General features: G+C 38.5%; 1 protein-coding gene across 12 annotated transcripts in view; it reads right to left on the bottom strand.

Moving 5' to 3' along the window:
- The window catches only part of PEX5L (peroxisomal biogenesis factor 5 like), a 243,044-nt gene that overhangs the window by 79,307 nt on the left and 149,209 nt on the right, over positions 1 to 14,528 (bottom strand). The gene's annotated exons all lie outside the window — the stretch shown is intronic.

Here is a 14,528-nt window from a genome sequence, read left to right as displayed (position 1 = left end):
CCTCAACACTCTTCCATCTATTTCCCACTTGCATTCAAGGCAGGGTCAGGGCTTAATTAATTTCACAACCAGGATTTCTTTAGTACTGAACTTTGAGCTCCTCATGAGCTAACCATCCTACGGGATTCTTACGACAGATGTCAAGCTTTACTCTCAGTAACGTGGCTTTCTGATTTCAGTTACAAATTACAACGGATGGATGTTAATGGTGAAGTGGAAAGACCTGGCTCTACCACTGCTTAGCTGTGTGACTTGGAGTAAGCTTCTTGACCTCTCTGAGTTTCAGTGTCCTCACCTGAAAAATGCAGAATTAAGTCTGTCCTTTAGGTATGATATGAAGATTAAATTATCTAATCTGTAAATCAAATGTGTAAAGTGCCAGGCATACTGTAGGTATTCAATAAATGTTATTTCCATTCTTTGGTGGCCAATTTGTGATGCTTTTCTTTCCTTTTCCTTGTTCTTGCTCTCCTATTTTCCCCACTCCTGTCTGTTTCAGGCAAGAATCAGATCCATACTCCGACAGAAAGAGGAAACACCACTGGGAATAAAATGGAGGATGAGACAAGATATTGGTTCTACAGAAGATGCTATGAGGTAAATTTTTCATAAAAAGCCCTGAAAGTGTCATCTCATCTGAGCTTATCTTGTCCCAGTCTTCCTGAGGAGACAGGAACCACTTTCCAATGCAAGGCGCTCTGAGCTATGAGGAGTATTTTGTGGCCAGCAAGTACTTGAATGTGGGGGGAAAAGAGTAGCTTTCAGAGCTCAGCTACCTGGCTTGACGTCTAAAATTTAAACGCAGCAAGCAGCCAAGGTAGGCTAGGATGCCACACATTTCATATCCTTTGAATGTTTAAATAGAAATTTCCAGGCCACTGTTGTATTGGCAGGGGTTCTAGGCCCACCGTGATTTCCTTATAACAGAAGGAAGGAAGTGGATAACAGTCTCTGGAATGCCATATATGTCTTTTTACTAATTGCACAAACAATTAAGAATTAGTCACTTGCTCCTACACTTCTTTTAGAAACAAATTACATAGGACTCGAGTCTGCTTGCATATAGGAAGTACATTTGTTACAGAATAATAACTGATGAGTATTAATTTAATTCTATATCTTTCTTACCATTCAGAATAAATGAATTACTCAAAGACTGAATTGCAAATTCAAACTTGGCTCAGTAACGTTTTTTCCCCTCCAAACTGTCCTCAGCACTTCCTGCATTTGTTCTGAGCCCTCTGTTCCTTTGTTCTTCTCCCAGCAAATGTGAAACAACTGCTTGGCACAGACAAAAGGCCCTATTTGTTATAGTTGATGAAGGGGGTGCCTTGGAGGTTGAATGGCAAGCTTGAAGCTGAGAGAGTCCCTGGGGAACACAATTTCAAAAGCATAGAAGGATGTGTTCAGCCTTTCACTTTGTGAAGACAAATCTCATTTTAGTGTGTGAGTGTGTGTGTGTGTGCATGCGTGTGGTGTGCACTTTAGTTAAGATAAAAATAAAGGGTCTCACTGTTTCATATGGGGTTCGAAGATAGCATAGCTTAGCATGGAAGGGGGTGTCTGCTCTACTGATTTCTTAATCTGATTTTAAAGATTCTCTTAGGCACATGAAGGTTTGTGTCCCAGAACTTGTGTTTAAATTAAAATAATCATCTGTTATAGTGGAAGTGAAATTGTGTGTGTACAATTGTGTGAGAGAGACAGAGAGAGAGAGTGAGAGAGAGAGAGGAGAGAAGGAAACAGAGAGTGACTTGAAGATGCTATGTTGTTGGCTTTGGAGACAGAATATGGGGCCACAAACCAAGGAATCCTAGGTACCATGAAAAAGGCAAGGACATGAATTCTCCTTTAGAGCCTCCAGAAGGAATGCAGCCCTCCTGACATCTTGATTTTAGGACAGCTGAGTTCCAGAATTGTAGGATAATAAATCTGTGTTGTTTTAAGCCACTGAATTTGTGGCAATTTGTGACAGCAGCAATAGGAAAATAATATAGCTGGTAGGTCAGTGTCCATAGAGGATTCAAACACAGTCCCATCACCCCCACGCCTGTGCTCTTCACCATTTCTCTCTAGACTTGATGTGAACTTGGAAGCAATGTGCTGACCCTGTTGATGTGGCTTTGATTATTTTTTGTTTAGCTACCAATTATTTGCCAGTTTGGGTAGTCTGAGGCATAATTTAAATAGTTGGTAATCTCAAAAACTTTTTTTTTTGATAACAATTCCACTGGGTGGAATTTCCTGAAGATAGAAGATGTAATATGTTATATAAGTATTTGTTTCTATCTCTCTCAAGGACACATGATTGAAGATCACAACCTATTGAACTGGAAGGCTCCCACAGGGCACTGAAGATGTTTATGAATATTAGATTACTTGGGCCCTAGGAGGTGAGGCTGCTTAGAATAGTTAGGATAAAGTAGCACCTATTATGAAGCACTGATTTGATACTTTAATGGTAAGTACAATGCTATTAACACCACTACTGTATAATGAGCCTCAGATTTGCAGTGACTTTCTCTAAAGGACTAAATCTACAAGGAGTGGTCAGAGAGGACAGACCATGGACAGCCCTGACTAAGGCAGTCACAGAACGTGCTGCAAGGAGCTGATGGGATCTCTGTTCTGATTTGTAAGCTACTCTGGCATTCCAGAAAACATGGAATTCTTTAATATAATGCTTACAAAGCAAACTCCTTTAGGAAGGATTTTGCCAGTGATGTCAAATAGATAAACTGGACTTAAATAATTTAACCAACTTTTGCCTTTTTATTGGAATACATAATTAAAGCTACTTCCCAAATTTCTAAGTTCTCTAAAGAGGCATGCCATTGGGTTCCTGGCTATTTGGGTTATATAAAAATGTATTTAGAAAAATTACACTAATTCTGCAGTTAAGATATTTAATTAGGTGGCTGTGATGGCATTGTGAACTTTGTTAAGGATATCTTTTCCCCTATAGATAGGGGTCTCTTTGATAGGTATACAGGTCCTATACCAAGGAGTGATACTATTATTTTTTAAATCTTGAAAAATGTTTCTATAGTAACTGTCCACTTAATAGCTCAAGATTATGGATAAATTATTTTTAGATTATGTAGATTGATAAATGTAAACCAAGGACCCCCTATTCTTCTTGCTTTTCAGAAGAGTCTTTCCTGTACTTTGACATATATTATATTTTTTTGGAGATTATAGGACAAGAAGTTATTATTGCAACTTTTATAGTAATTACTTGTCCTATAACATAATCAGTATCTTAAAAATATCTATTTTCTAGTTACTGTCAGAGCATTTTTTACATGCATCTGTGTATAATATATATTTGCCATTTAAAAATCAAGGATATTAGCAATCTTGGTCTACCTACCGTTTAGGGACACAGTTTAAGAGGGTCGAGGAATTAACTGTCTATCTAGATTACAGATGAATAAAAGATAATTTAGGATGTTAATGGCAAAAAAAACGGAAAACATCCTTATTTGATCAGCTTGAAGTTATCATCACTGGATGACAAAAGTTAATTTTACTGTAGAAACAAGCAGAAAGTAAAAAAAAAAATGGAAATACTTCAGAACAAAATTACAATTTAGATCTTCTATGAGGTAGAAGATTGATATGTTCTTTTAGGGTCAGAGAGAAAAAACCCTGCATTTGACTGACCTTTGGAAGAGATAATTGCTATATTGTTTACTTTGTGTTAAGTTATATAAGAACTATATTCCTTATATATTTAAAGAGTTGTCAAGATGGTGGCACACTGGATTTATTTTTCCATTGGAAGAAAATGCCGAGTATAAAAGCCTCTCATCTTAATACAAGGTTCTTCAAATTTCTATTTGATTGACTTGGTACAACTTAAAGCAGGTTCTGCCCCATATTTTACTCCAAGATTGTTTACTATCCATTCCTTAAGTGTAAAGACATACATAACGCTTGGGATGTAATAGACACGTAATGCTCAATGACGGTCCTGATTTCACAATGTAATTTCATACTATTCTGAAATGATGTTCCATTTAAAATGACTATTTATTAAAAATTTGGACAGAAAATGATAACTATACCTTTTGCCCAGAAACTTTAGCTATAAAATTATTGGACCATGTTAGAATTCTTTCCAAGGTGTTCGTATGCTAAAGTTTTTCCTTTTTAAAAATGTATAATAATGTGAATTATGTTGCATATTGAGATATAAATTGTGGGTCTGGAATAATTTTAGAAAAGAACTATAATCCTCAGGGATTAACAAAAATATAGTGTTTCTGCCTTGACACACACATATATATATATATTTTTTTTTTTTTGACAGAAAAGAAGGTAAAAAATATATTTAAAAAGAGCAACAGTCAAGGTGGTACAAATAAAACAAAGACTAAGATGATTAAATTTACTAATTCCAGTAAATATGTTAAAATTGAGTAAATATTCCAATTATCACAGAAAAATTGTCAGAGTGAATTTTCTTTTTTTTTTTTATGGTTTGAGCAAATATTGCAGTTCTGCAACAATGCTGATTTTATTTGTCAAATTTAAATTCTCCTAAACACATAGCTCTAGAATGCTCTTCTGTTTAGGTTACATATGGGCACCATATTTAACTGTCCAATTATCTTTTTTCTTTACATCTTTATTGGAGTATAATTGCTTTACAGTGGTGTGTTAGTTTCTGCTGTATAACAAAGTAAATCAGCTATACGTATACATATATCCCCATATCTCCTCCCTCTTGCGTCTCCCTCCCATCCTCCCTATCCCACCCCTCTAGGTGGTCACAAAGCACCGAGCTGATCTCCCTGTGCTATGCGGCTGCTTCCCACTAGCTATCTGTTTTATATTTGGTAGTATATATATGTCCATGCCACTCTCTCACTTTGTCCCAGCTTACCCTTCCCCCTCCCCGTGTCCTCAAGTCCATTCTCTACGTCTGAGTCTTTATTCCTGTCCTGCCCCTAAGTTCTTCAGAACCATTTTTTATTTATATATTTTTTAGATTCCATATATATGTGTTAGCATACAGTATTTGTTTTTCTCTTTCTGACTTACTTCACTCTGTATGACAGTCTCTAGGTCCATCCACCTCACTACAAATAACTCAATTTCATTTCTTTTTATGGCTGAGTAATATTCCACTGTATATATATGCCACATGTTTTTATCTGTTCATCTGTTGATAGACACTTAGGTTGCTTGCATGTCTGGCTATTGTAAATAGAGCTGCAATGAACATTGTGGTACATGACTCTTTTTTTTTTTTAAATAAATTTATTTTATTTATTTATTTTTGGCTGCATTGGGTCTTCGTTGCTGAGCTTGGGCTTTCTCTAGTTGCGGTGAGCAGGGGTTACTCTTCGTTGCGGTGCACGGGCTTGCGGTGGCTTCTCTTGTTGCAGAGCACAGGCTCTAGGCATGCAGGCTTCAATAGTTGTGGCTCACGGGCTCTAGAGCTCAGGCTCAGTAGTTGTGGCACATGGGCTTAGTTGCTCCGCGGCATGTGGGATATTTCCGGACCAGGGCTCAAACCCGTGTCCCCTGCATTGGCAGGTGGATTCTTAACCACTGTGCCACCAGGGAAGCCCCCATGACTCTTTTTGAATTATGGTTTTCTCAGGGTATATGCCCAGTAGTGAGATTGCTGGGTCATATGGTAGTTCTATTTTTAGTTTTTTAAGGAACCTCCATACTGTTCTCCATAGTGGCTGTATCAATTTACATTCCAACCAACAGTGCAACAGGGTTCCCTTTTCTCCACACCCTCTCCAGCATTTATTGTTTGTAGATTTTTTGATGATGGCCATTCTGACTGGTGTGAGGTGATATCTCATTGTAGTTTTGATTTGCATTTCTCTAATGATTAGTAATGTTGAGCATCCTTTCATGTGTTTGTTGGCAATCTGTATATCTTCTTTGGAGAAATGTCTATTTAGGTCTTCTGCCCATTTTTGGATTGGGCTGTTTGTTTTTTGGATATTGAGCTGCATGAGCTGCTTGTATCTTTTGGAGATTAATCGTTTGTCAGTTGCTTTGTTTGCAAATATTTTCTCCCATCCTGAGGGTTGTCTTTTTGTCTTGTTTATGGTTTCCTTTGCTGTGCAAAAGCTTTTAAGTTTCATTAGGTCCCATTAGTTTATTTTTATTTCCATTTCTCTAGGAGGTGGGTCAAAAAGGACCTTGCTGTGATTTATGTCATAAAATGTTCTGCCTATGTATTCCTCTGAGAGTTTTATAGTGTGTGGCTTTACATTTAGGTCTTTAATCCATTTTGACTTTATTTTTGTGTATGGTGTTAGGGAGTGTTCTAGTTTCATTCTTTTACATGTAGCTGTCCAGTTTTCCCAGCACCACTTACTGAAGAGGCTGTCTTTTCTCCATTGTATATTCTTGCCTCCTTTATCAAAAATAAGTTGACCATATGTGTGTGGGTTTATCTCTGGGCTTTCTATCCTGTTCCATTGATCTATATTTCTGTTTTTATGCCAGTACCATACTGTCTTGATTACTGTAGCTTTGTAGTATAGTCTGAAGTCCAGGAGCCTGATTCCTCTAGCTCCGTTTTTCTTTTTCAAGATTGCTTTGGCTATTTGGTGTCTTTTGTGTTTCCATACAAATTGTGAAGTTTTTTGTTCTAGCTCTGTGAAAAATGCCATTGGTAGTTTGATAGGGATTGCAAAGAATCTATAGATTGCTTTGGGTAGTATAGTCATTTTCACAATGTTGATTCTTCCAAGAACATGGTATAACTCTCCATCTGTCTGTATCATCTTTAATTTCTTTCATCAGTGTCTTATAGTTTTCTGCATACAGGTCTTTTGTCTGCTTGGGTAGGTTTATTCCTAGATACTTTATTCTTTTTGTTGCAATGGTAAATGGGAGTGTTTCCTTAATTTCTCTTGCAGATTTTTCATCATTAGTGTATAGGAATGCAAGAGATTTCTGTGCGTTAATTTTGTATCCAGCTACTTTACCAAATTCATTGATTAGCTGTAGTAGTTTTCTGGTAGCATCTTTAGGATTCTCTATGTATAGTATCATGTCATCTACAAACAGTGACAGTTTTACTTTTCCTTTTCTGTTTTGGATTCCTTTTATTTCTTTTTCTTATCTGATTGCTGTGGCTAAAACTTCCAAAACTATGTTGAATAATAGTGGTGAGAGTGGGCAGCCTTTTCTTGTTCCTGATCTTAGCAGAAATGGTTTCAGTTTTTCACCACTGAGAACCATGTTGGCTGTGGGTTTGTCATATATGGCCTTTATTATGTGAGGTAAGTTCCCTCTATGCCCACTTTCTGGAGGGTTTTATTTTAAATATGTGTGGAATTTTGTCAAAAGTTATTTCTGCATTGATTGAGATGATCATGTGATTTTTCTCCTTCAATTTGTTAATACGGTGTATCACATTGATTGATTTGCATATACTGAAGAATCCTTGCATTCCTGGGATAAACCCCACTTGATCATGGTGTATGACCCTTTTAATGTGCTGTTGGATTCTGTTTGCTAGTATTTTGTTGAGGATTTTTGCATCTATGTTCCTCAGTGATATTGGCCTGTAGTTTTCTTTCTTTGTGACATCTTTGTCTGGTTTTGGTATCAGGGTGATGGTGGCCTTGTAGAATGAGTTTGGGAGTGTTCCTCCCTCTGCAATATTTTGGAAGAGTTTGAGAAGGATAGGTGTTAGCTCTTCTCAAAAGGTTTGATAGAATTCGCCTGTGAAGTCAACTGGTCCTGGGCTTTTGTTTGTTGGAAGATTTTTAATCACAGTCTCAATTTCAGTGCTGTGATTAGTCTGTTTATATTTTCTATTTCTTCCTGGTTCAGTCTCGGAACGTTGTGCTTTTCTAAGAATTTGTCCATTTCTTCCAGGTTGTCCATTTTATTGGCATAGAGTTGCCGTTTAGTAGTCTCTTAGGATGCTTTGTATTTCTGTGGTGTCTGTTGTAACTTCTCCTTTTTCATTTCTAATTCTATTGATTTGAGTCCTCTCCCTCTTTTTCTTGATGAGTCTGGCTAATAGCTTATTAATATTGTTTATCTTCTCAAAGAACCAGCTTTTAGTTTTATTGATCTTTGCTATTGTTTCCTTCGTTTCTTTTTCATTTATTTCTGATCTGATCTTTATGATTTCTTTCCTTCTGCTAACGTTGGGTTTTTTTTGTCTTCTTTCTCTAATTGCTTTAGGTGTAAGGTTAGGTTGTTTATTTGAGATGTTTCTTTTTTCTTGAGGTAGGATTGTACTGCTATAAATTTCCCTCTTAGAATGCTTTTGCTGCATCCCATAGGCTTTGTGTCGTCCTGTTTTCATTGTCATTTGTTTCTAGGTATTTTTTGATTTCTTCAGTGATCTCTCGGTTATTAAGTAGTGTATTGTTTAGCCTCCATGTGTTTGTATTTTTTCACAGATTTTTTCCTGTAATTGATACCTAGTCTCAGAGCGTTGTGGTCGGAAAAGATACTTGATACGATTTCAATTTTCTTAAATTTACCAAGACATGATTTGTGACCCAAGATATGATCTATAGTGAAGAATGTTCCATGAGCACTTGAGATGAAGTGTATTCTTGTTTTTGGATGGAATGGCCTATAAATATCAATTAAGTCCATCTTGTTTAATGTATCATTTAAAGCTTGTGTTTCCTTATTTATTTTCATTTTGGATGATCTGTTCATTGGTAAAAGTGGGGTGTTAAAGTCCCCAACTATGATTGTGTTACTGTCAATTTCCCCTTTTATGGCTGTTAACATTTGCCTTGTGTATTGAGGTGCTCCTATGTTGGGTGCATAAATATTTACAATTGTTATATCTTCTTCATGGATTGACCCCTTGATCACTATGTAGTGTCCTTCTTTGTCTCTTATAACATTCTTTATTTCAAAGTCTGTTTTGTCGGATATGAGAATTGCTACTCCAGCTTTCTTTTGGTTTCCATTTGTATGGAATATCTTTTTCCATCCTCTCACTTTTAGTCTGTAATGTGTCCCTAAGTCTGAAGTGGGTCTCTTGTAGACAGCATATATACGGGTCTTTTTTTTTGTATCCATTCAGCCAGTCTATGTCTTTTGGTTGGAGCATTTAATCCATTTACATTTAAGGTAATTATCGGTATGTATATTCCTATTACCATTTTCTTAATTGTTTTGGGTTTGTTATTGTAGGTCTTTTCCTTGTCTTGTGTTTCCTGCCTAGAGAAGTTCCTTTAGCATTTGCTGTAAAGCTAGTTTGGGGGTGCTGAATTCTCTTAGCTTTTGCTTGTCTGTAAAGGTTTTAATTTCTCCATCAAATCTGAATGAGATCCTTGCTGGGTAGAGTAATCTTGGCTATAGGTTCTTCCCTTTCTTCACTTTAAATATGTCCTGCCACACCCTTCTGGCTTGCAGGGTTTCTGCTGAGAAATCAGCTGTTAACCTTATGAGGATTCCCTTGTATGTTATTTGTTGTTTTTCCCTTGCTGCTTTTAATATTTTTTTCTTTGTATTTAATTTTTGATAGTTTGTTTAATATGTGTCTTTGTGTGTTCTCCTTGGTTTTATCCTGTATGGGAGTCTCTGCACTTCCTGGACTTGACTGACCATTTCCTTTCCCACTTTAGGTAAGTTTTCAACTATAATCTCTTCAAATATTTTCTCAGTCCCTTTCTTTTTCTCTTATTCTTCTGGGACCCCTATAATTCAAATGTTGGTGTGTTTAATGCTGTCCCAGAGGTCTCTGAGACTGTCCTCAATTCTTTTTTTTTTTTAACATCTTTATTGGAGTATAATTGCTTTACAATGGTGTGCTAGTTTTCTGCTTTATAACAAAGTGAATCCGTTATGCATATACATATGTCCCCATATCTCTTCCCTCTTGCGTCTCCCTCCCTCCCATCCTCCCTATTGTCCTCAATTCTTTTCATTATGTTTTCTTTATTCTGCTCTGTGGTAGTTATTTCCAGTATTTTATCTTCCAGGTCACTTATCCGTTCTTCTGCCTCAGTTATTCTGTTACTAATTCCCTATAGAGAATTTTTAATTTCACTTATTGTTTTGTTCACCATTGTTTGTTTGCTATTTAGTTCTTCTAGGTCCTTGTTAAACATTTCTTGTATTTTCTCCATTCTATTTCCAAGATTTTGGATCATCTTTACTATCATTACTCTGAATTCTTTTTCAGGTAGGTTGCCTATTTCCTCTTCATTTGTTTGGTCTGCTGGGTTTTTTACCTTGCTCCTTCATCTGCTGTGTATTTGTCTGTCTTCTCATTTTGCTTAACTTACTGTGTTTGGGGTCTCCTTTTCGCAGGCTGCAGGTTTGTAGTTCCCATTGTATTTGTTGTCTGCCCCCAGTGGGTAAGGTTGGCTCAGTGGGTTGTGTAGGCTTCCTGGTGGAGGGGACTGGTGCCTGTGTTCTGGTGGATGAGGTTGGATCTTGTCTTTCTGGTGGGCAGGACCGTGTCCAGTGGTGTGTTTTGGGGTGTCTGTGAACTTATTATGATTTTAGGCAGCCTCTCTGCTAATGGGTGGGGCTGTGTTCCTGCCTTGCTAGTTGTTTGGCATGGGGTGTCCAGCACTGTAGGTTGCTAGTCGTTGATTGGAGCTGCTTCTTATCGCTGAGATGGAGATCTCTGGGAGAGCTTTTGCCATTTGATATTACGTGGAGCTGGGAGGTCTCTTGTGGACCAATGTCCTGAACTCAGCTCTCCCACCTCAGAGACTCAGGCCTGACACCTGGCTGGAGCACAAAGACCCTGTCAGCCACATGGCTCAGAAGAAAAGGGAGAAAAAAAAGAAAGAAAAAAATAAAATAAAATAACGTTATTAAAATAAAAAAATTGTTAAATATAAAAAAGTAATAAAAAAAAAAAGAAGAGAGCAACCAAACCAATAAAAAATCCACCAATGATAACAAGTGCTAAAAAGTATACTAAAAAAAAAAAAAAACCAAAAAAATAACAGACTGACAGAACCCTAGGACAAATGGTAAAAGCAAAGCTATATAGACAAAATCACACAAAGAAGAATACACATATACCTCACAAAAAGAGAAAAAGGAAAAACATATATATATATATTTAAAAAAAAGGAAGAGAGCAACCAAATCAATAAACAAATTTACCAACGATAATAAGCTCTAAATACTAAGATAAACATAAAACCAGAAACAAATTAGATGCAGAAAGCAAACCCCAAGTCTACAGTTGTTCCCAAAGTCCACCGCCTCAATTTTGGGATGATTCGTTGTCTATTCAGGTATTCCACAGATGCAGGGTACATCAAGTTGATTGTGGAGATTTAATCCGCTGCTCCTGAGGCTGCTGGGAGAGATTTCCCTTTCTCTTCTTTGTTCACACAGCTGTGGGGTTCAGCTTTGGATTTGGCCCCGCCTCTGCATGTAGGTCTCCTCAGGGTATCTATTCTTCAGTCACACAGGATGGGGGTAAGTAGCAGCTGATTAGGGGGCTCTGGCTCATTCAGGCTGGGGGTATGGAGGGGTACAGAATGTGGCATGAACCTGCAGCGACAAAGGCCGGCGTGACGTTGCAACAGCCTGAGGCATGCCGTGTGTTCTCCCGGGGAAGTTGTCCCTGGATCCTGTCATGCCAGGACCCTGGCAGTGGTGGGCTGCACAGGCTCCCGGGAGGGGAGGTGTGGATAGTGACCTGTGCTCGCACATAGGCTTCTTGGTGGCTGTAGCAGCAGCCTTAGCATTTCATGCCCGTCTCTGGTGTCCGCACTGATAGCCGCGGCTCATGCCCGTCTCTGGAGCTTGTTTAGGCAGTGCTCTGAATCCCCTCTCCTCGCACAACCCGAAACAATGGTCTCTTGCCTCTTAGGCAGTTCCAGACTTTTTCTGCAGACTCCTTCCCGGCTAGCTGTGGCACACTAACCCCCTTCAGGCTGTGTTCATGCAGCCAACCCCAGTCCTCTCCCTGGGATCTGACCTCCGAAGCCAGAGCCTCAGCTCCCAGCCCCCGCCCCGGCAGGTGAGCAGACAAGCCTCTCAGGCTGATGAGTGCTGGTCGGCACTGATCCTCTGTGTGGGAATCTCTCTGCTTTACCCTCTGCACCCCTGTTGCTGTGCTCTCCTCCGTGGCTCTGAAGCTTCCCCCCTGCCCACCCCCCGTCTCCACCAGTGAAGGGGCTTCCTAATGTGTGGAGACTTTTCCTCCTTCACAGCTCCCTCCCAGAGGTGCAGGTCCCATCCCTATTCTTTTGTCTCTGTTTTTCCTTTTTTCTTTTGCCCTACCCAGGTATGCGGGGAGTTTCTTGCCTTTTGGGAAGTCTGAGGTCTTCTGCCAGCGTTCAGTAGGTGTTCTGTAGGAGTTGTTCCATATGTAGATGTATTTTTGATGTATTTGTGGGGAGGAAGGTGATCTCCATGTCTTACTCCTCCGCCATCTTGATGGTCCCCCCGACATATTTTTTATGATTAAAAAAACATACTATCAAATGAGAGTCTTCCTTAAGGATAAAAATCTGTGTAACCCAGATGCACTGAATGCTGAGGCCAAGAAATGAAAAACCCATAGTCTCAACATACCATTTTTCCTGACTTCTTACTTTGGAGGGTGTTATGGATTGAACTGTGTCCCCCCAAAACTCATATGTTGAAGTTTTAACCCCCAGTACCTCAGAATGTAACTTTATTTAGAAATAGGGTCAATGGAGATGTAATTAGTTAAGATGAGTCAGATTGGAGTAGGGTGGTAATAAAGAGAGGAAATTTGGACACAGAGACCAACATGCATACTGGGAGACATGCACACATGTCATGTGAAGATTAGAGTTATGCTTCCACAAGCCAAGGAGCTACCAGAAACCAGGAGAGAGGCCTGGAACAGATCCTTCCCAAGCACCTTCAGAGAAGCATGGTCCTGCTGACACCTTGATTTTGCACTTCTAGCTTCTAGAATTGTGAGACAATAAATCTCTGTTGTCTAATCCACTCACTTTGTGGCATTCTGTCATGGCAGGCCTAGGAAACTAATACAGAAGGCAATACTGTAGGTACTGGGATTGCAAGAAATTACATATTCTTTTGATTTTTTTCCTCCAATATTTCACAGGTCTCTCTGTTATATGCTAGAAAAATCAAGGTGAAAAGCAGCTTTTGAGTTGGATATTATATGGCTCTCTCTGGTGAGCCCTTCCTATGTGACTTAGTTCTATCATCACTGAGAGCTGTAGAGGGTACTGGAATCAAGATCTGAGAATTATGCTTTGCAGCTTTTTCTGAGAACAGCGGGAATTTCTCAGTGTACCCCATTCTCATGGATTTTCCTGCAGTTAGAGACACAAGGCTCCTCTGTACTTTGCTGGGGGTAGCTCAGTTTTGGAGGGGTGAGCTCCAGTTTCATAGGTAAGGAGGATGAAACTGATCTGACAGGATCTGAACTTGTTTCATTTCCTGCCTAAAATGTACCAAGTACAATTTTATTTGCTTGATTACTCAAAGCGATAGTTGAATTTAGAAAATGATTGCTTTGGTGTGATATAAAGAAAGTTAACACATTTGAAAAGGGAAGTGTTGGGTGTACTGTTTTCAACTGATATCTTAACAGTAATGGTAACAACTGTTAGAGCTTACATGGTGTTAGCACTTACATAGATTGCTTCATTTAATCTTCCCAAGTAACCTATGAGATATAGATCTTACTACTATTAGGAGGAAATAGACTTAGTTATGCAACTTGCTCAAGGACACAGAGTTGCTAAGTGGCAGAGCTGGGGTTGGAATTCACAAAGTTTAACTCCAGAGACTGTAGGCTACACTCCCACATAAAGTGCCTCTCTCTTGTGTTAGTTACTGTTATTTTTAGCATTTCTTAAAAATCACAATTTCCTTCACCTGTGATTTTCTTCACTTACTTAAAAGTATAATAAAACTGTGCCAGGAAGCAGCAGGCTGAGGACATGATGGGGAAATGAAATGAACTTTAACAAGACAGTATGTAATTACCCTCTCCTTCCATTAAATTCTCTCCTGCAATCCAACATAACCTTTGTTGTTTGATTCTGGACATCATTATTTCATTCTTATTTGAACAACATGCCTTTGAGTGTGAATGTTGACTGAATGAAACCAATGCAGAAAGGCTGCCGCTGATCCAGAAGGCGAAAAGTAGCTTTTGAGTCAAATCTTCCGTTGTGGCTTCAGGGTGGGCTGTACCTAAGTGACTTAGTTTTCGTATTAGTGAGAATTTAAGTGCAGAGGATGCTGGAGAAGGTGTGATTGATACACTGGCATCCTGCATTCACTCACTGGATGACAACTTATTAGTCCCTATACAGATAGTTTACTGTTTGATTATATTTAATTCCAGAACAATGTTCAAATAAATTGTTGTAAGAAGGAGCAAGTAATCCATTTATATGACAAAAAATAAAATTGTCTCGATAATATCCCAAGTCTCTAGGACATTTTAATTGTCATTTCAATCCACTTGAAGGGGTTGCCTATATTTTTATTTTATTGGACTTTTGTCATACAAAATATTTCCAGCCAGAACTTGAAAAACCTTACTCTGAAAGAGATGCTTTTGTTTTAAAGAA

Source organism: Balaenoptera borealis, assembly GCF_965194805.1.
Source record: "Balaenoptera borealis genome assembly, chromosome: 5".
NCBI lineage: Eukaryota > Metazoa > Chordata > Mammalia > Artiodactyla > Balaenopteridae > Balaenoptera > Balaenoptera borealis.
Note: the sequence above shows the minus strand (reverse complement) of the source record. Positions and strands in the feature narration are given on the sequence as shown.